Below are 22,340 nucleotides of genomic sequence, written 5' to 3' on the forward strand. Positions count from 1 at the left end.
CTCCCTTTGTTACAGTGTCTTAACCCATTTATCAATCGATTGATTGATTCGCCAGGCACTATTCTAAATGCTCCGCATGTTTTAACTCATTTCATCCTCAGCAGCTGTAATCTGGATACTAGTGCCATCTATAATTTCAGATTAAGACTCTCTGAGACTCAGAAAGGGTAAGTAACTTGCCCCAGATCACACAGCTAGGAGAGAAGGTATTCATACTAGCATTCTGGCTCTGCAGCAAGACATAATGACTCACCATATTCTCCTGTTTTTGAAAACAAATCTTTTATTCAGTATGGTTTTGCTGGAAACAGAGAATCCACTGAACAGTATTGTCCTGTACTACTTTTGTTTAGTGTGATATCTTATTTAAAAAAAGAAAGGAAGTATTTAAAGCGTGGTTAAAGGACATAGCAATCCATTCCAACAATGAAGAAGTAGGCTGTGATGTCTGTCATCTGGTGGGTGCTCAGTTTCCCCAGGGATCTCCCTGAAAGATGTGCAAGGATACATTTGACTAGACTTTACTGGATCTTGGCCAGGGGCTCCCGTCTTGGAGCCCAGCACTCACGAAAGGTTGCAGTCCCTACACGCTCACCCCATTTTAGAGGCAAAGTGCTAATGATGCTTGTGTCTGATATGATTAGCACCTGGTAAAGACAGTTCTGAAGGAGCAATGACAGTGTACCTCAAACATCAAGGGCAGTCAATGGATAGTTGTCAAATGAATCAATGAGTGGATGAAGGAAAGACCATATCACCAAATCGGGGGCACAGATGGTAGCTAGGAATCCTTGCCTCCTAGGGAATGAATGGACAAACATCTGCTCTTGGCTATGTAGTGGCTCGAGGGAAAAAGGGAGCTGAGGGTTAAGATTAAGGCCTCCAGTTCATATCCAGATCTTTGGAATGTGCAAAGACTCCTTCTGTTCTAATTCTACCCTAAAATCATGTAGTGATAAAAAGATGGTGAAGTTCTGAGACTTCACAAAGTCAGTCTCTATGATGTTCCTATGTGTATCCTTATTTGAGGATGGACCCCACGAAGTGCTCAAGAAGTGCTCAGTGTTCCGCTAGTGACTATAGTGGTGAGTAATGGAGCAAAACAGCTCTTTGAAAAGGCACAGCAGAGCAAGGGTCATGTTTTTCTGAAGCTAGATCTAGATCTCTGTCTCGATAATCACGTACATAGAGCCAGTGGAGATCCAAAGTGGCATTTACCTCCACTGCCACCCCCCCCCCATAACAATCCCTCAGTTTTAGAAAGCAATTAAAACTGTAAGGTTGAATTCACAATAGTCAAATGATGGAAGCAACCCAAGTGTGCATCAACAGATGATGGATAAACAAAATGTGCTACACACTCACAATGGAATAATGTTCAGTCTTTAAAGGGAAGGTCATTCTGACACGTGGGACAACATGGATGAAACTCGAGGGCATCATACTGAAAAAAGCCAGACCTGTGCCAGTGGGATCCTACTGTCTGAGGTCCCTAGCATAGGGACCTTGCATATTTATAGAGAATGGTGGTTGCCAAGGGCTGTAGGGGAACAGGGGATGGGTAGTTGTTTCATGGCTCTGGTTTCAGTTTTGGAAGACAAGAGTGGTCTGGAGATGGGTTGCACAACAACATGAGGGGACTTAACACTACTGAGCTGTACACTTAAATATTGTTATGATGGTAAATTTTATGTATGTCTATTTTGCCACAATTGTAATAAAATAATTTCTAAAATAAAATGAGATTATGGTGAGATTCAGTACAATGTTCCTTCTCCCACCATCAAGAAGAGCCCACCTCCCACATAGACCAGTGGGCCTCACATAGGGGCTTGAGCACATTTTGGGGCCCCCCTCGTGCTGTTGAAACCTTATGTGCAGGGCCCTGACAGAGTCCCTCAGTGAGCCGCATACCACCACAATGCAGGTAATCTACAAGTAGCAGAGCTTTCTTAGACTAAAGAGCTTACTGTTAGTGAAGCTCTTCAAACAGTGCCTGGCATAGAGGACAGAAAGATGAAGCTGCCTTGTGGGGAGCAACAACTTTATCTTTTGTCATCTAAGGATTAAAAGAAAATTGATTTGGGGGCGCCTGAGTGACTCAGTCACTTAAGGGTCTGCCTTTGGCTTCCGGTCATGATCTCAGGGTCCTGGGATCAAGCCCCGTGTGGGACTCCCTGCTCAGCGGGCATCCTGCTTCTCCCTCTCCCTCTGCCCCTCTGCCTGCTCATATTCTCTCTCTCTCAAATAAATAAATAAAATCTTTAAAAAAAGAAAGAAAGAAAATTTGTTTGTCTTTTTTGTTTTTGTTTTTGTTTTAAGGCAGACTGCCACAGGTAGGGCCTCAATCTGTTGTTTCTGGAGTCTTGGAAACTTGACCGCCGGACATTCTCCTACAAATGGACCTGGATAGCATGTCTGGAGGTTCCAGCAGGGAAGGGCAGGTACTGGTATACCCTTGGCCGAAGAATGGTCCTCCTCTGTTGGGGAAGGTTGTCCTCTTCAACTGAGCATGCAGCTTCCAGAAAGGTGCACATGGAGTGGGGAGGAAGGAAGGGGACATCCGCCTAGCCAGCCAGATCAACTGAATCAACCCTGGCCATCAATGGGGTGACAGATGTCACAGCCAGATCATCCTCACACCCTGATTTGTCTTTTTTTTTTAAATCATCTTTACTTCAAAATCCACATACTTTGGGCCCATACATCTCTGTCTCGTAAATTCAAAGCTGTCTAGAAGGCCTGGGAATTGTTTTATTTAGTTAGTTTCTGTCATCTCAACCTTTAAAGAGAAGCAGTATTATCTACACATTTCATAGTAACAGTTTACAGTAAAATATATTTATAATAAAACTATAATTAACAAGAACATGACTAAGAATCTTCAAGTTATCATATTTTGAAAAGCTATATTCTAGGACCCAAGATGGAACTTACACACACACACACACACACACACACACCAAGGGATAAAAATCTGTGTAAAAATTCTCCTTCCAGGGCATCTGGGTGGCTCAGTTAGTTAAGCGTCTGCTTTTGGCTCAGGTCATCATCCCAGGGTTCTGGGATCGAGTTCCGCATCAGGCTCCAGGCTCAGTGGGGAGTCTACTTCTCCTTCTCTCTCTGATGCTCCCCCTGCTTGTGCTTGCTCTCTCTCTCTGTCAAATAATTAATTTAAAACAAACAAACAAACAAACAAACAAACAAACAAACTTAAAACTAATTCTCCTTCTGGGGTTAAATTCCTGGATGGGTATATCCCTAGCCCCCAAGGCATGCACCAGAAGCCAGGATGAGAAGAGAGAAATCTGGGTTCTGGCTCCAGCTAGATCATATTCAAGTCACTGTGCCTCTTTAAAATTCTCTTTTACTTTGGGTAAAACAGGGGATTATAGGAGTCACTCTTGCCCCTTGTCTACAACTCTGTGATGCCACTGTCATAGTCATTGTATTTATGCTGCCTGAGACGAGACAAGATCCTTGGTTGTCAAAGGAAGTTTAGAAGAGACTCAAAATTCTTTCCTCACTGAAGCAGGAAAGTGAAATAAATAAACAATTTAGGGACGTTTTCAACAAGAGTTGAAATAAGAAGATATTTCTGTTTAATCTTCCTCCAGATGAAGTTTATATCTTCTGAGCATTTTAAATTATGCTTTGTTGTAAGCCTTTTAAAATAGCTTTCACCAGTTTTCAATACTTTTCTTTAAAGTATATGTAATTTCCGTACAGTTTAAACAAATGAAGAGAAACACAAACAGATTGTTAATGATTTATTTATATATTGCTCACAAGGGTTCTCTTTTGGTCAATGTAATGACAAACTGTCTCCAATATTTATGAATATTCTATGCTCAGGGTTTGTGTTTTCTTCTTGTACTATCTATGGGGACAGAAATCTGGCATGGACAATAAGATTTGTAAACAGTTTCCTTGCCAGGTAGTGAGTTGTATGTATAAAATTGAGTTTAAAAGGTACCAAAGTGAAAGAAATTGGGTTAAAAATGAGTCCATTTAGAAATTTTATTTCATTTGTATTACAGACTCATCATGAAGTTGGAGCATTGGTGGTCTGATCTATGATGACTTCTAAGACCACTATCTTGTGGTCCTGCACCTGAGGAATGCAGGACCCCCCCAGGAGGGTCCCCTTCCCCCCAGCTGTCTCCTGCAGTCTGTGGCAAATGATCTCAATAACTCCTCTTTCAAGGTCAGTGCAACCAACATTCAAGGAATGTCAGGTTCTATGTTGGTGGATTTGGCGTGTGTGTTGGGATGTCTTCTATGGTATATAGTAAGAGATGTAGCTTATATAACTCAGAGTTGCCAAACTCCATAGGCTATATTGATCGGCTATTATTCATAGTTATTTATTGTTTACGAAGCATTCTGCATATGTCAGTGTTCCATAAGTCGTCTGCCTGGGTCTATTACCCTAATCTTATCATACAGAGAGAACCGGAAGCGGGAGAGGCTAAGAAACTTGCTCTGAGTTGAGTTACACAATTACTAATACCAACAGCAAAGTCCATGATGACATACCTGCCTGCCTTTCAACATCCCCTACACATCACTCTCTACAGTCCCTGCTCCCCTGCCTCCCTATCTCCCACATTTCTTTCAGGTCCTCAGCACCCCACTTTCTATCCCCTGACCTCTCCCTCCCCAACCCCACTTTACACTATAAATTCCAGCCCTTCCCTAAGCCATATTCTGCCCTCCCCCCACCCCCCCGCCCTGGCAGCTTCCGTTTTCCCCCTTCCATACTCACTAGCCATGCCTGAATTATTTGTTAAAACAGAACTTCTTTGAGGGCAGGGAGCATGCCTTGTTGTCTTCTACTCTCTGAGTATCTGTTGCAGTGCCTGATATGGTGGGTGGTTAGTGAGTATTTGGTGAATAAATCCGTGAAGATGTGAATTGGTGGGAGGTGGGCTGAGAGGGTCGTTGTGACCTTGTTCCTATGTCTTCCCCAGCACTGGCACTCCTGACCGCTAGATGAAGGAGACGTCCTCCTGAGATTAGGGAAGAAGCTCCCTCTCTTTTAATACCAGCTGCCCAAAAGTAGTGCCCAGAGTGCATGAGGTTAACCATATTCAACAAACCATTACAGAATGCCTTTGTGCATAATGACCAAGGAAGTGGAGTACAAACCGAGTTAAAAAATAAATAAATAAATAACAACACTAAATACGTGAAATGAAATGAGCTCCAATGGCCTTGTAAATAGAACTCAGTGGATGTAAAAACCAACGAGACAAAAACCATTGTTCATGGCAATGATGGTGGTGTATTTGTGCTTGACCAGTATTGGATGGACCCCGCCCATCCCCCCATGGAAACTTAGTCTTCTTTCTGTTCTACTACAGGTAGCTTCAGCCAAGCATGACTTTCCCGTACTAGCCCAAGTGCTCAGAGAGTCCGTGGATATAAAGCTGGAAACCAGGAGGAAGCCAATCTGTGCAAACATATCTCACCAGCTCGGGGGCCTCCAAGTCAGTCCTCTGTTTTCAGTGCTGTCACATGAGCACTGATGAATAGAACCTCCTTGGAAAATTTCAGTGAATGCCCTGCCTCCCAGACTATCACAAGACCACAGTGATGATGCGGCATTTGAAATCTAAGTGAGGAGTTTCTCATGCTGAGACTCTCTTTCTGAGTTGGATTGATAAGGCCAGATTCCCTTGACTTTGTGGACAAAGTGTAATGTGCATCAAGTTTTTTTTCTCTTTAATTATTCTTTTTAATTTCACGCCATCACTGGTGCTACTTTCCTAAAGCTGTCATCCCCAGAGTAAAAGCAGAGTTCTTGACTGTGACCTTCAAGGCTGCCCATGCTCCCGCTCTCTCTCTTCCCACGCCTTCTTTCTTCCACTTCCCTCATTGCTCCACTGTGGGTCCAGAAGGAGCTGAAACAAACCCGCAAGGCCATGCTGCTGTCTCTGCTCATGCTATTTCCTCAGCCTTGGTCCCTTCACCCCTTCTCCAGTTATCAAATTCCTATTTGTCTTTAAAGAATGATCCTCTTTTGAAAGGCTTTTTCCATCACTGAGCCATCGTAAATTTTTTTCTTCTAACAAACCCCTTCACACTGGGCTGCTACTTCTAACTTATAACCTATTTCATTTGGCCTCAGGCTCCCATGCGCATTCCTCTATCTCCCATTTGACTCGATTCTTTGAGGGTAGAGGTCAACGGACCATCCTTCATCTGTTCCCTCTCCAAAACTTCCCCAGGTTTGGCAAATGGTGACTTCCCGGTGAATGTTTATTGAATGAACTTTGCTAAATTTTCACTCAGTCAGCCTAGAATGGGTAAAGCAATTCCCACTGGCCTAGGTCACCAGGGATGTTTTCAGACTCACAGGACGGGGAAAGGATGCTGAGAGGTTACCTCATCTATCTCTGCCTCCAGGCAAGCTCAGCAAAGCCCGACAAGAAAGATGATCCTCCTTCTGCATGCTAAGGAAGGAGAGGGAGTCGAAGGTGAATCCTTACCACTCCTCGTCAGAAAATCCTTCTTACGATCCATCTTCAAGCCCATGTGTTGGTCATTATTGTTACAGCAGCACTTTAGCTGCTGGTTTTTATTATTATGGGATTAACTGAGATTGCTGTGCATGTCCCCAGAGGCGTTTTAAAGCTACTGTTTTGAAAATTGAAAGCACCGTCAGATAGTAGAGCTAATAAAATGTGCTTGGTGGGTGTATCCTATTCAGCAAAGTTTCATACCTCCAGCCCCCAGGACTGCTAAAAATTAAAGATTTTCCCATACTTAAGCACAGGAAGAAAAACCAGCTGTGATTTTAAAATCCACATTTATTTGGAAACATCCTGTCATTGTGAAAAGGTAGGGGAGGGTGGAGGAAGAATGTCCAGTCCTCTCCTCTGGCTCATTTTCCTTTACATGGGCTAATGGAACTCTTTCTTGTAAAATGGCTTTTCTTCAGTACTAACTCCTGAGCTATGGATCTTTACAGAAATGTGTGAGTGTTGGTGGGCTGGATTCATTTAGAGAATCTTTACATCATTAATTTAAATGATTGCCAAACTAAATATATTGGACATATAACACAGAGGGTGTGGACCACCCAGTGGGGAAGAAGGGTGGTCTGGCCCTGATCTCCTAATAGGACAGGAAACATTGTTTTCCCTACCCCCATTTCCAGCTGCCACCCACCATTCGTCCCTTATTCCTTGACTGCCCTCCCCCCAAGATCTTCCCTGCCAAACAAGTTCAGTCTCTGCCTCAGAGGATTCTACATGGACTTGCCTGTCAAGAAGAAGACATCTGACCACTTAAAGCCCCGATCTTTACCTTGTCTAATCCCACAGAATCAGTCATGATATTCATGGTGGATGTTGGTCATCTATCGGTTAGACACAATAGTGTGAAGAATGTTGACTTTGGTATCAGAAGGTCCAGGATATGAATCCCACTCAGAAAACTTACTATCTCTGTGACTCTAAGTAAATTACTTACCCCTAGAGCCTCAGTTTCCTTATCTATAAAATGGGGATAGAATAATAACTTCATAGGGTTGTTGAGTTGACTAGATGAGTTCATATATATAAAGCAATGAGCATGATATCTGTGCATGGTCGGTGCCCCATGAACTCCTACCCTTATTTAACTTACCCCAAATGTATATGTGTGTGGGGACACCATAATCCAAAAAGGTGTGAGGTGATGGTTCCCATACCATGGTGGGGGGTAGAGTTGGTGGACCATATTAGGGAAGTGAAGAAAGGGGTACCCTCTTAGCACATCTAAAACCCTTGTCTATCAATTGACACAGGCTCATCTCTTAGACAACAAACATTGATGCTTGTCCCTTCCTAGGAGCGCTCCTCCCCATTCCCATCCCTGGCATTCTGTACCTCAGATGGGTTTCTATGGCATGTCAGGGCCAACTGCATTGCTGTTCTGTTTTTCAGCCTCAGTGTGCCTCCTTCATGACTTTCTGCTCTGCCCGCTGTTTCCTCCCACGGATGTTGCTCAGTGGGGCTGATGTTGCAGCCACAACTTAATTGGTTGGGGACATAGTCACAGAAAGACAGTCCCTCTCCTCAAAGACATACAATTATGTTCAGGCTGGTAATGGTTCAAAACCTGTGATGTTTTCCCATCTCATTCAGAGTTAAAATTGTTTGGGGCCCTCCTCTACCATTTCTCTTTATTTCAGGAATCTCAACTCCTCTACTGTCCACCACTGTTTCACTGAGCTGACTAGGGAGTCATGAAGGCTTCCTTGCTCTCCCTGGAACATGCCAGAGCACTGCCTCAGGGACTCTGCATTAGCTGTCCCCTCTGCCCACGGCACTCCACCCCCAGCAGTCCACATATCTTGCTCCTTCTTCTCCTTAGGACTCTATTCAAATATCACCCTCGTTGCTAGCCACATTATTTCAAATTCTCCTTTTATTGCTTTATTTTTCTCCATAGCATATCACCCCACTTCCTCCTCGGGACCTCCCCCTCCAACTTAATATTCTAATGGTAGGATCCCTCTTTTTCAATACTTAAACTTCAAGGAATATGCACATCTCTCAAAGCAATATCTTCTTCAGCTGACGTTTGTATAGGAAAAATGCATACTTATATCCCACTGGCTCAATGTGACATTTTTAATAAAATGATTTACAGGAGAATCTTGAGTTATAATCCAAATACAGTAAGCAAAATGTTAGATGCACATGTAGATGTTTTGAAAGATGTTCCTAGTGACAGCAGAGGGCCATACATCTCAACATTTCCCTACCTCTCCAGCCTCAAAACTCTTCCCTTGGTGAATAACGATGGTTCACTTCAGGAAATTGCTTAATGTTTTTTAATATAAAAATAAAAATTTACTGTAAAATTGATCTTCTTTTTTTACCTGGAATTTGTTGATTGATGATATTTGCATTATTTATTTTCTACCAGTGACCTTAAAGGTAATGTTTATGACATGACATGAAACTGTATGTTGTTCAAGCCACACAGGGTGACTGTTAATAACCTTATTAATTGTTTAGAGATCAAGAAGCAATGGTTTAAGCATTCATAGTCATGCACTCTGTAGGTGTTAACTATCTTTAGATTACATGGCAGGAAATTGACTGGAGGTTTTGGTGGACTTGTAAGACATCATAATTTTTCCAATATAACAAAATGCATTATCCTTATTTATTTTGCTCGCTCTCTATCTGCCTTCTCTAAAATGCAAGCTCCATATGAGCTTGATCTCCAGTCTTTCTTGCCCCCTGATGCTTCCTGGTACATAGTAGGAGCTCAGTGAGTACTTGGAGAAAGTCTTCTCTGGCTTACTTGTGCTCCAGCAGGAGCTACTCAGTGAGGACCTGTTAGCCTCTAGGCACACTACCCACATGGTGGGGAGGGGAATCCACCTTGAGAGAGACTGAAAAATCTGCAGCTCTGGTGACTTGTCGAAGATTCTCCAAAGACCGTAGACTACACCTTATCCGAGTAGTGCAAGCTACTTGATTGCCAAGCTCTACATGTCTATGTCAGCTTGAGGAAGAAGGCTGCTACATTTATTAAGCACCATCTATGTGAAGCAATGATAAACACTTGATGTATGCAACATGTGGTAGGCTGCTTCTCGAATGATCTCTGCCTTCTGAGATCCACACCTTGCACAATCCCCTCCCTTTATAGGTGGGCTGGATCTTGCATCAAGATTTTTAACAAATAGAATACAGTAAAAGTAACGGGATGCCACTTCCAAGACGAGGTTATATACAACTGGGACATCCTTGTTTCTCGCTCTGCCCCTTCTCCTTGACTTGTTCTGATGAAGCAAGCATCTGTGTTGTGAGTTGCCCCACTGGAGAGGTCCACAAAGAAAGGAACTAAGGGATAGCCAGCCTGGCATGAGGATCTGTCAGTCCAACAGCTCATGAGAAACTGAAACCTGCCAACAGCCACAAGAATGAGCTTGGAAGCAATGCCTTCCTCCACTGGGCCTTGAGATGATTGCAGCCTGGCTGACATCTGGATTGTTGTCTTATGAGACCCTCAGTTAAAGGACCCAGCTAAGCTGTGTCCTCTGATCTACAGAAACTGTGAGGTAATAAAAGTTGTTGTTTTAAGTTACTAAGATTGAGGATAATTTGTTACACAGCAGTAGATCACTGATATGTGTGATTTCATTTAATCTTCATAACAGCTCATTTTGCAGATGAGGACACTGTGGCTCAGAGACATAAAGCAAACTGCTAAAGGCCACACTATTGCTAGATCAAGATTCAACCTCAAAAGTATCTGGGTCCAATATTTCTTTTTGAGACAGAGTGTAAACCAGAGTGGGGCATGGGGGAAGTGGCAGAGGGAGAGACAGAACCTTAAGCAGACTTCCCACCCAGCACAGAGCCCAACATGGGGCTCGATCTCCCAACACTGAAATCATGACCTGAGCTGAAATCAAGAGTTGGACACTTAAGTGACGAAGGCACCCAGGCATCTCTGGGTCCAGCATTCTTGATCCTTCCCACAATCTTGTATTCTTCCAGAGGTCCACAATGGAAATGGCAATAAAACCCCAACCCAGGAGTCTGTTCTCTGGAGTGTCTGTGCTTCCCTATCACTCATTTTCACAGGTGTCTGGTTGTCTGTCCCACTGCAATACACAGCAGAAAAACACATGTGTATCTTCAGAGAGAATCTTTCAAACAGCAGATTCAGCTGCTTCCCCTCACATAGGCTGCAAAACTTCAGGGGATACAATCTATTTTTATTTTCAGGAAGCCATCTGCCTCCCTTCTAGTTTAGAAATTTGACCAGAGTTGAAAAATAATAAATAGATACTTGAGGACGGTGTACGGCTTCTCTCTCACACATCTGTAATCTTTCGTTTTCTCAAAGGACCACTACCCGGGATAAAAGATGATTAAAAAGGGGCGCCTGGGTGGCTCAGTGGTTAAGCCGCTGCCTTCGGCTCAGGTCATGATCTCAGGGTCCTAGGATCGAGCCCCGCATCGGGCTCTCTGCTCAGCAGGGAGCCTGCTTCCTCCTCTCTCTCTCTGCCTGCCTCTCTGCCTACTTACGATCTCTGTCTGTCAAATAAATAAATAAAATCTTTAAAAAAAAAAAAAGATGATTAAAAGATCAGTGTATCACTAATTATCAACATCTAAAGTGTGAGCTGAGTAAAGCGTACCTTAACGTGAGGCATGAAAGCCCCTTGGAAACCATGCCTGAGGCTTGATTAGACAGACATTATGTGAAGGGAGTCACCATGGACCCCCTTTGTGCTCTGCCTCTGGTGAGGTCCCTTTTCCATCCCTCACTCTGGAGGGGTGCCTAGTCCCCAGGATATCACCAAGGCAGAACACCCCCCCAACCACCACCACCTTGCTTCCAACAAATTCAGCATCCCTCTTCAGAGGGCAGTCCTGGCCAGCCTTTGCTCATGTTTTCACAAATGACTCGGTGGCTGGGTGGCTTCCTTCTCTGCAGGCTGATTCCTCATCCAGAATTAAAACACTGAACTGGATTGCTTCTTTTGTTTTTTAAAGAAAAAATCTGCACTAACAAACGAAATTAAGTAATTCGAACCTGACTAAAGAGTCAGCAACAATCAATATTGACTCATAAAGGGCTTCTTCCCTTAAGGGTAGAAGCATGGGCCCAGAATCACCCACAAAATACTTACCGTCCAAGTGTTGCTTGGATGAGCTGTCCTCTCTATATCATCTTCATGTCTGCATATTTTTTCTAGATTGTAGAGAAGGTGGAGAAATCCTTTTTCCTCTCACTCACCCTCTGGGCCATGGACTCCTTCTGGAAAGATCCCCAGAAAAGCACAGATTTGTTAGTGTAGACCAACATTACCTAGTTGGATTTAGCTGCGGCCAAATAAATATGGCAAATCAATATGTATCCAGGAAGTATGAGGTTATATAAGGTAGAGGTTAGGGTTGCACATAAATAAAAATTAAAATTAATCTAACAAGACTACCATGCTCTTTTACTCAAGGACAAACTTTTCATCACACTAGGTGAAAATTAGGCAGAAATTCAATTTATAAAAGTGATGGGTGTACTAAGAAATATGGAATTGACCTGCTACAAGTGTTTATGATTTTTCTTGGGTGTTTGTGATCAAATATGGTGGTCCCCATGCTCCGCATTATAATATACTCTCTCATAACTAAACAAAAGCCAAAGGAATAGATGAACACTGCAGACTGGGTCCCACATCCCCCACTCTCTCTCCACGGCCCTTTCTGCAAAGGGCAGAGAACTTACTTCCTCAGAAGAACACATCTGAGACCTGAGCTGGCAGAGAGATGCTATTCTGGCACATCATGATCAGGGCCCCCGAGGAAGATGGAGAGGAAAGAGGGCTGTTGGGGTTGACTAGGAGCCTAGAGAAGAAGGCCAGGCCAGGGATGCCCCTGGGACAGGTACCAGAAGTAGAAATGGGCAGACCTTGAGCAGGTGAGCAAGGGTGCAAGGGTGTTGGATACACAACTCAGCTAGCTAAGAGAGGTCCAGCTGGGAGGACAAACACCAGGACAAGGTCAGCCAGGACCTGCCCCGTGTGACCAATAGAGTGGAGAGCGGAGCGCGGAGACTGTAACCAAAGGGACTGAACACAAAGAACAGTAGGAGTGAGCATCCCAGAGAGGCGTCTGAGGTCCATATTTTCTGTTCTGTTGCAGCGTCACCAGCAAGCAGCGACAAGAGTCATGGTCAGAAAGCAGTATGGGCAGTGATCGCAAGCTCAGGCTTGCCATCAGCTATAACCCATAGGTCAGCTAACTAGCTTGGTGACCTTAATTAACTTTAAGCTACATAAGCTTGCTGAGCTGCCATTTCCTCACCTGTAAAATGGAGGTAATAGTAGTAGCTAAGTTACTGGTTTGTTGTGAGGATTCAAGGAGAGAATGCATTTAAGGAATGTGCTTAACACGTTTCCCTCGCACATAGTTGGTGCTCAATAAATAGAAACGATGCACGCTGTTACTATTAATAATAAGTCTGAGTGTGACTTCCAATGCTGGTCCATCTTAGGGGATGAAAGAAATCCAGTCAGACATCTGTTGTCAGGTGTCAGGTGCGTGTGAGGTGATGCCTTTATGATGCCGTGGGCAGGAATCTTTTACAAGCAACCCTGAGCGTTCTCCACAAATGAGAATTAGGTCATCCCCACAACGTATCCAACATTCCTTTCCCTTGTTATGATGTCAGTAGTTTCAGACTCTGAATGCCCAGCTTCTGCTCTGGGGTGAAGCTTCCAGAATCTCTCCCATTGACTCCAGGCATTTGGGGCCAGGTCCTTTAACTGTGCTCTAGAGTTCCTGATGCTCCTTTCTCGGCCATCTTGGAGCACCTCAGAACATTAATCTCCCCAGGCTTAAGGTGATGGAAACCCTGGCCATAAGTCCATGGGGAGGGGTGGTTAGGATGGGGTTACTAGTATGGTCACAATATCACTTAGGCTGGGGACAACCAGACCACGGATAGTAGCACAAGGCATAGTGAAGATGAATCCTGAATTTCAAACATCCATCATTTGAGGATACAGGGGAAGAGGAACAGGATGATGGATAGAGAAGGTGACCCTTAACAGATAGATAATGAATCAAGGATATCCATCCTAGGACAAGGCTGGGGTCTGGAGTGTGGCTCCTGGTCCAGTGTACCCCTGGACAAGCCAGTCATGTGTCTGTCTCACGTGTCCCAGTGATTCCTGGGAGCAGCTCTTATGTAATAGAGGAGGGCCCTACTGGCAAACCACAGAGAGGAACCCTCCCCTAAGATACCTCTCTTCAAACACCTACACATTACGCATGGCTCCAGCAACAGTAATGCCCTCCTACAACAGTATTAGCGACCAGGCTGAAGATGCTGAATGGGTACACACTACATCCCAGATCGATGCTTTCCTTAATCCTTACACTGAATCCTCAAAACAGCTTTGAAAACAAATATGATCTGTGCTGTACAGACGAGAACACTGAGGCTAGAGAAGTTAAGTAAGTTGCCCAAAGTTCACAGCGAATAAAATGGTAGAGCTAAGAAGAAAATCAGTCTGGGGTTGACTGACTCCAGAACTCTCCTTTTATGCACAACCCTACCCTGCCCTTCAGAGACACAGGACTGCATCATACGACTTCCTCCTTGGATTGAGAAGGGGCTGGATGTAGCATGAGTGATGGGTCCCTAAAGGTAAGAGGGAACAGAAAAGTAAGAATTGGGCACTAAAGACAGTCTCCACCTTTACCGTTTGCTTGGATCTCCCCAGTGCAATGCCATGTGGGCGTGTCCTGGCAGAGGAAGTACACAAACTGGTGTGCAGGGGCCATGGTCCACACCCAGGCCAACCTTACACCCACGACCAAAGAGAACCTCTAGCCAGACCTCTTCCCACCTCGTTAAGCTGACTCAGCAAGTTAACACCACAAAGGCTATAGAGACAACATCTTGCAAATCAAGAAGGGCTGGATTGAGGTATTCCTGAACCCGAGGACAACAGGCTTTCTAGTTTTTAAAAAAGTATGAGACAAATACATAACCATCTCCCTTAAAGTTTGAAAGTTTCATGAGAATTAACCCTTCAAATATATGCCAAACATAGCATCTGGCTCTTGTAAGCCCTCCCAAGCACTACCACTAATTTTGGATTCTGGAAAGCCAAACTGCCAGTCTTGGCTGACTGGGAATGTACCAGTGATGACCTCCAGGAACAACCAAAGCAGTTCAAACTAGGGAGCCCTTAACCTAATCACAGGCTGAGTCTCCATTCATAGGGTGCTTGGGATCAGGGGGACAGTTCACCAAACAATGCTGATTAGACACCATGCTAGCTGCAGAAGCCTATTAGCACACTTCATAACTAGAACACAAACAACTGGAGAAGCCAAGGTAAACATGCTGTAGCACTTGACATAGCCTTGGAGTGAGGCTTTGTTCTGCATTTATTGGGGAGCTGTGAATGAACTTTCTTCTTCATTACTTGATGGAAGTTGTGCTTAGTGACAGAGGGTCTGGATGCCTTATGCAGGGCAGGCTGAAGCAGAAGCACCAGGAAGGGTAACATGGCAAAAATCCAATTTTGATCTGATAAAGGTTTGAAATGAAATAGATGAAAATGAAATAGATGAAAATTTATTTACTTTCATTAATTCAATTAATTCTTATTGAGAATCTGCTATGCACCCTGGAGACTCGTTCATGCATTCTTCAGTTGTTAGACAGATATTTATTGAGCATCTATTATTGGGGAAGGGGAACTGTACTGAATTCTGGGGACACAGTGTAGTCTCTATCTTTTCCCTATCCTTATGGAGGTTTGCAGTGTAGGAAGACAGATACTAAAACTAATAATGACTGGTGTGAGCCACTGAGGAAGAGGAGGGGAAAGTTGCAATGGAAGAAGATTGAAAGGAATGGACAATTAGGAAAAGCTTCTCTAAGGAAATGGGACTCATAAACTGAGCCTGGAAGATTGAGTTGGGGTTAGGCAACTCAGGAAATGGGGAGAATATTCCACACAGAAGGAACAGTATATGCAAAGTTCAGGAGGCAAGAGAGAAAGCAAGTTTGAAGAACTAACAGAAATCCTAATATAGTTGGAGCAGAGGACAATGGAGAAGCTGGAGGCAGGTGCCAGACTTCAAAAGATATTGTGAATCACAAAGGAATTCTACCTCAATACTTGAGGTTGCTCTAATTTTAAACAGGGTAGTGATGTGATCAGATTAAGGTGGGTTATTATTTTTAAGTCACTCTGGAGATATCCTTAGCAGAGGAGCAAAGCTTCGGGCAAGAAGATCAGTTAGGAGGTTACTAATGGACCCCAAGGGAGTATGCACAGTAGCCTACACTTGGTGGTGGTGGAGAAAAGTCGATTGACTCTAGAAATACTGAAGAGGTTGACTGGTTAAGGCTTGGTAATGACCAGTATGTGGGAGGTAAGGGAGAAAGAGAAACAAAGGATGACTCTTGGGCTTTGGGGTGTCAATAAATGGGTAGATCATGGAGTCAATTACTGAAGTAGGAATCATTAGGGGAGGAGAAGCTTGACAGGCAATTACAAGATCAAGTTGGACGGGTTTGGTCCAGCACTTCCAAGATAAACAAATAGAGATTTAAGTAGGGGTAGAGAGCTGAGTCTGGAGCAAAGGTCATCTGAACACATAATAAGGATCTGGAAATTATCAACACTGAGCTGGAAATTGTGATCAAAGAGGAGAATGGGCTCATAGCGAAGGAAGGTGTGATGGGAGGGTATTTAGAGCAAGAAAGGGTGATAGAGACAAGTAGAGAAGACTGGACAGGAACTGATGTCTAACTAACTGCAAAAGATGAGAAGGAGGTGAAGGTGGCTAGTTTGTCCTGGGTGACAGGGACAGTCAGCAGGAAGCAGAAAGTGAGGAGCCATGGCTCATCAGCACCAGCAAATCAGTGAGTGCACACTGTGTGATGACACCTCTCTACAGCCCTGATGTTTTTATAGGCTCCTCCTCTGCTAAAGCAAGATGATAAACAGATGACTGATTGGTCAGTCAACAAGTAGAGACCACATGGTAGCCGCATTCTCCTGCTCCGGAAATACAGAAATAAATAAGGCATAATTATTCCCTAGAGAAGTTCAATCTAGAGGGGAAGTTAGACATGGTCCATATAAGCGACTTGGTCAATAACAGACATATATGTCAGGAACATCACTAAGGGCATGAAGAAAGGAGTGGCTCTTCTACTTTGTAGAAGGGGTTCAACCCTGGTATCTGTGTTACTTTTCTAGAGCTTCCATAAAAAATTTACCCAGACTTGGTGGCAATAAGACATTTGTTCCATAAGCAACATAAATTTGTTCTCTCACAGTTCTGGAAACCAGAAGTCTGAAACCAAGATGCAGGTAGGGCCATGCTTTTCTGAAGTGTCTAAGGAAGATTCCTTCCTTGCCTCTTCCTAGATCCTGCTGACTCCTTGCAGACCTTGGCTTTGCTGGCTTGTGGCAGCATCTTGTCCTCCATCTTCACAGGGTCTTCTTCCTGGTGTCTTTGTGTTGAAATCTCTTTCTCCTTTCTTTTATGAAGATGCTGGTTTCCAGTCTTGCATCCACCTTAATCCAGTATGACCTCATTTGAACTTGGTTGAATCAGCAAAAGCTACTTTTTAAGAAAGATTTTATTTATATATTTGAGAGAGAGTGGGGGGGGGTGGAGAGAAGCAGAGGGAGAAGGAGAAGCAGACTCCCCACTGAGCAGGGAGCCCAATGTGGGGTTCAGTCCCAGGACTCTGGGATCATGACCTGTGCCAAAGGTAGAGACTTAACTGACTGATCTACCAAGGTGCCCTGCAAAGACTATTTCTAAATAATGTTCCAGGAATTAGGACTTGAACATATCTTTTGGCTGAACACAGTTCAACCCACTATAGTATCTAACCATCCAGCCATGGTGCTGGATGCCCAAGAGATGCTCAAAATTTGAGCTTTAAAAAACATTTTAAAAATATTTATTTAGTTTCATCCAGAGGTTATCATGTCAGAAAGGGAGAGATGCGGGCTTTGGCTAAAACAGATTATGATTTGCATGTGATATGCAGTCCTAAGGCCATTTCCAGAGAAGGCTTTTAGAGTTCATGATCACCAGCATTTCTTTGATGAAGGCTTCTCAATTAGTAAATGAATCTTGTGCCTGGTTATGGAGTCTACTGAAGCCTTTCTCCTTCCAAAGGAGAAAAGCAAACTGCTTCACCAAAAGAAATTCTAAAATAGAGTTAAGCTTTTGATCATATATGTCCTAAAACCTTAATATGGATGACTTTTCCCCTAGCACATTAAGAATTCTCCAGAAATTGCTACAATCTATGAGGAGAAATTTAGCAATATCTACCAATTTTTAAAATATATGTACCCTTTGACCCAGTGGTTCTAGTTCTAGAAATTTGTCCTATAGATATACCCTCACACATGCAAAACAACATAGTACCTGTTTTTCTTTTTTATAGTACAATATTTTTTTAATCTAGAGAAGACTAGTTAAAGAAATAATGATATACCCAGGCAATGACATAGTATCACAGCATTTAGGATTAATTCTATTGCATGCAGCAGAAATTTGTCTGCTCTGGAGTCAACAAATCAGAAGTTTCTTTTCCCAGATAATAATTCCAGAGGTTGGTGGCTCCAGAGGTTGGTGGAGCAGATATGATGGCTCTACTTAGTCACCTTCTCCTCTTATGCTTGACCATCCGAGCATGAGCTTTCTTCGTCATGCTTATAAAATGGCTGCTATGCACTCAGACCTCACAGCCACATTCCAGGCAGGAAGGAGGAGGAGGAAAGACAAAAAGGCTGTGCCTTTTTAATCTGGAAAGCAACAACTTTCCCAGAAGTTCCACCCAATAACTCCTGATTACGTCTCACTGACCCTTAATCAGGTATGTAACCACCCTATGCATAAGAAAAACTACAAACTGCAGCCCCAAGTGAACTTGACATTGAGTTGGTTTGGGAAAAGGAACAGCAACTTATAGTCATTAAGAATGAGGCAGCTCGTTTATATTGCTCTGGGTCTGCCAACAAGATATCTGAAGCAATAAAGTATAGGACAGTAAGTATATTATATTACCACATGTATATCCTAATATGTACCAAATGTATATTGTACAAACATATACACCATGTGTACACACACATACAACATATGTGTGTGTCTCTTTAAATGCACAGAATATCTCTAAAAGGAAGCATAAATTACTAGCAAGTGTTTGTCTCTGGGAAAGAGCACAGAAAAGCTAGAGACGGGGGGAGGAGGGAGACTTCTTTTTCATTTTTTGCTCTTTTGTGATTTTGAATGTTCAAACATGCACATATATTATCTATTCAAATATTAAGTAATTTTTTAGAAGACAGAATCCCTCAAGAGTGATAAAGCTTTTTCCTTGTCATCAGTGTGATTTGAGTATTGTGATCATAAAGTCACAAACTGGATGCTTTTTAAATAATTCTAAGAGTCATGGACCTGTCAGACAGGAAACATGGAAGGAATACAACATTCTTTTGTCAAATCAGTTGACCTCTTGACTAGAAGCTACAAAAGATTCATAAATTCATGGCAGAGACGTTAATATTCTTAAAAGGTCTTTAGAACCAGATAGGTACACATTAAAAATGTCCTAAGACAGTCAAAGATATATAAAATCAACCAATCAGTGAAGGTATGTGTCCACACTGAGGTAGAAGATGGGAGATCCATGTCAAGAAGAATTAGGGGTGCCAGGGTGGCTCAGTGGGTGAAAGCCTCTGTCTTTGGCTCAAGTCATGTTCCCGGCATCCTGGGATCAAGCCCTACATTGGGCTCTCTGCTGGGCAGAGAGCCTTCTTCCCCCTCCCTCTCTCTTCCTGTCTCTCTGCCTACTTGTGATTTCTGTCTGTCAAATAAATAAATAAAAATCTTAAAAAGAAGAAGAAGAAGGAGAAGAAGAAGAAGAAGAAGGAGGAGAAGGAGGAGGAGGAGGAGGAGAAGAATTAAGTGAACAAGTCCTTGTATGGCCTAGAGTCCCCATTATAGCCCACAGCATCCCACCAGGGTCTCAGACATAAGTCCACTCTGTCTCCTGGCCAAAAATTTCTGAACAGTGTCTAACCTTAGTCTCCCTGGATGGACACTCCAGCTCACCAGAGACATGTATTTCCTTAGCCGTTAAGTGATATTCATTCTTGAGAGAAGACCAGGATTAAGTACTAAGATGATGAAAGAAATCAGATTCATTTTTCTTTATCTAAGCTAGGAAATAATCTGTGTATATTTAGTATTTGTAATATTAGTCATGTTTATGAGAAATTGGTGTGTTGGAGCTGCCAACATGTTAGCCTTGTGATTCCAGTTTGATATTTAATTGAGGGACTGATTTAAATTTAAGATTTTAAGCTGAAATTTTTAAGAGAACAAAGATATCAAGCAACACTGGAATGTCTAAGAGAATTTAAGTCACCATATTTATAAATTTAACTTATTTATAAGAATTAATTTGGAGGAAGGTTTTGTTAGTCTAATTGGAGTACTAAGAAGAAAAAATAAAATGGAATTATTTACAAATGTTGAAGGGAGTTTAATTAAGCTATTAAAAGTTTTTGGAGGTAATTGTTAAAATTTACTCCTTTTTAAAGCAGAATTATAAGACATCATTTCAAACCCCAAGGAAAGAGTTTTTAAAAAATATATAACTTTTAAAAAGTTGACTATTAAATGAAGCAGCAAAATAACCATAAACCATTTTTTTCTCCATTCCCAAAAGTTGCTTTCAAGGGTCTAGGATATCCTCACTGCCATCTTTGAGGCCTAAATATCAGAACCTCAAGTTCCCTCATGACTGGCTTTGCTGACAGCTGGGTTTTATACAGGAATGGCCTGCCTTGATCACTCCATGTCAAACCCCTCAATGGCCCCACCTGCTGATGTGCAGACCCCCCCCCATCTGCCTTATCCTTCCATGTCTATTCTTTTTTTTTTTTTAAGATTTTATTTATTTATTTGAGAGAGAGACAGTGAGAGAGAGCATGAGCAAGGAGAAGGTCAGAGGGAGAAGCAGGCTCCGCATGGAGCTGGGAGCCCCATGCGGGACCCGATCCCAGGACCCCAGGATCATGACCTGAGCCGAAGGCAGTCGTCCAACCAACTGAGCCACCCAGGCATCCCATGCCTATTCTTTTCTATAGGACTAAGCACCTTTGAATGTACTACATCATTTCCCTTTATTTAAAAAAAAAGTTATCCATTTATTTTTATTGTGGTAGCACATATACAGCACAAAACTTACCATGTAATTGTGCAATTTAGTGGCATCACGTATATTCATAATGTGTCACAGCCATCATTTCACTGTTTCATTTTATGTATTGCTTACTGTGACTTTCCCTTCCAGAATGTAAGCACATGGAGGACAGGGATCTTACTTTGCTCACCTATATCTTCAAGCACTTGGAACCATGTGCTTGCTGCTGGAGCTGTCAGCAAGTCCTGGTCTGGATCCAACCAACTCTCTGGTAAGGTGTCTCTGTGACTCCAAACCATGAGTCAGTTCCCTGGAGCGAAAGCAAAGACAGCCCTTGCTGCTCCCTTCTCTCTATAGGAAACCAGGAAGAGTGCCAAGGAGAGAAAATTTGGCCACAGATGACAGGGAACAGAATTCTGAATCTCCAGAGATGGACTGGCCAGGCTGTGATACTCTCATGCTGGGCCCTATAGGCTCAGCTGCTGCCATCCTGGGGAAGGGATGTGTGAAATGCAGGTTGCTGGTGTTTTCTTTAAACCACAGCTGTGGCAGCTCCCTTCGACCTCTGCAAGAGTCCACAATAGCCAAACTATGGAAAGAGCCCAGATGTCCATCGATCAATGAATAGAAAAAGAAGATGTGGCATATCTGTATATATACAATGGATTATTACTCAGTAATAATGAAATCTTAAAGATTCCAAAAATGAAATCTTTCCATTTGCAACAACATGGATGGAACTAGAGGGTATTACGTCAAGTGAAATAAGTCAAACAGGGAAAGAAAATTATCATACGATTTCACTTATATGTGGAATTTAAGAAACAAAACAGAAAAGCATAGAGGAAAGGAGGGAAAAATAAAACAGGATGAAGTCAGAGAAGGAGACAAACCATAAGCGACTCTTAATCATAGGAAACAAACTGAAGGTTGCTGGAGGGAAAGGGGCAGGGGTAGGGGGTAACTGGGTGATGGACATTAAGGAGGGCATGTGATGTGATGAGCACTGGGTGTTATATAAGACTGATGAATCACTGACCTCTACCTCTGAAACTAATAATACATTCTATGTTAATTAATTGAATTTAAATTTAAAAAGAGTCCCCGGACTATCTTAAAAATAGAGGTAGACCTAGTCTCCTATTAACTACCCCCTTTACTCACAATACCAATAATGAGTATTCACTACTTGTTAACCTTGAAGCTAGTTCCTTGCAAAGGAATTTACAAAGGCAGTGTGGTACCCCATGCGTGACCTGTGGCTTGGTATCAGGCTGCAGACTGTTACCAGAACATGACAAGAAATTGAGAGTAAACTCTTATTACAATCTGAAAGAATAATTTTATATCTGTTCATTAATGATAAAAATTGGCACATTTTGCATGTCTTGGGGATTTTCTGTTTAATTTTTATATTTCATTTCTCTAGTAATTCAAGTTTATTATATTATGTGTCTAACCAAGCTCTCCTATGAATATTAGTGATTTTGGTGTCTCTGTTCCACTTTACTTTTCTATTTGGCCACATTAACAATCTTTCCTATTGATTCCAGTAATTTTTTTTTTTTTTAAATGTGTTTCTTGGTGTGTTCGCAGTGTCATTGCTC

At 42.7% G+C, this 22,340-nt stretch overlaps 1 long non-coding RNA gene across 1 annotated transcript; it reads left to right on the top strand.

Moving 5' to 3' along the window:
* The first annotated feature begins 2,326 nt into the window (after positions 1-2,326).
* Positions 2,327-8,861, top strand: LOC309849043. The gene is made up of 3 exons (XR_014303448.1): positions 2,327-2,444; positions 4,041-4,207; positions 5,367-8,861. It is a non-coding gene; the product is annotated as an uncharacterized lncRNA (long non-coding RNA).
* The last annotated feature ends 13,479 nt before the right edge of the window (positions 8,862-22,340 follow it).

Source organism: Mustela nivalis (genome assembly GCF_964662115.1).
Source record: "Mustela nivalis genome assembly, chromosome: 15".
Taxonomy (NCBI): Eukaryota; Metazoa; Chordata; class Mammalia; order Carnivora; family Mustelidae; genus Mustela; species Mustela nivalis.